This window comes from Penaeus monodon, chromosome 20 (assembly GCF_015228065.2).
Source record: "Penaeus monodon isolate SGIC_2016 chromosome 20, NSTDA_Pmon_1, whole genome shotgun sequence".
Lineage (NCBI taxonomy): Eukaryota > Metazoa > Arthropoda > Malacostraca > Decapoda > Penaeidae > Penaeus > Penaeus monodon.
Window position 1 is genome coordinate 21,538,588 of NC_051405.1, and position 233 is coordinate 21,538,820.

A 233-nucleotide genomic window follows, 5' to 3' on the forward strand; every position below is an offset into this window, starting at 1 on the left:
CGTGTTCCGACCGCCGTAGCTGAGAAGGGGGGGAATGGGGAGGGGCGGTCGGTCTTTATGGGGCGGTCTTTGTGTCGGACATGTTTGTGTTGCATATTTAGGCTTTGTGTTGGGCGCAGGTAGGCTCAGGTCCCGTTATTGCGCTTTATATGTAGACGCGTCCGGGGTCACACGCGCCGGATTTGGCCGCTCTTCGGTAATTAAGGTGACATCATCGGTTATTAAGTTAATAT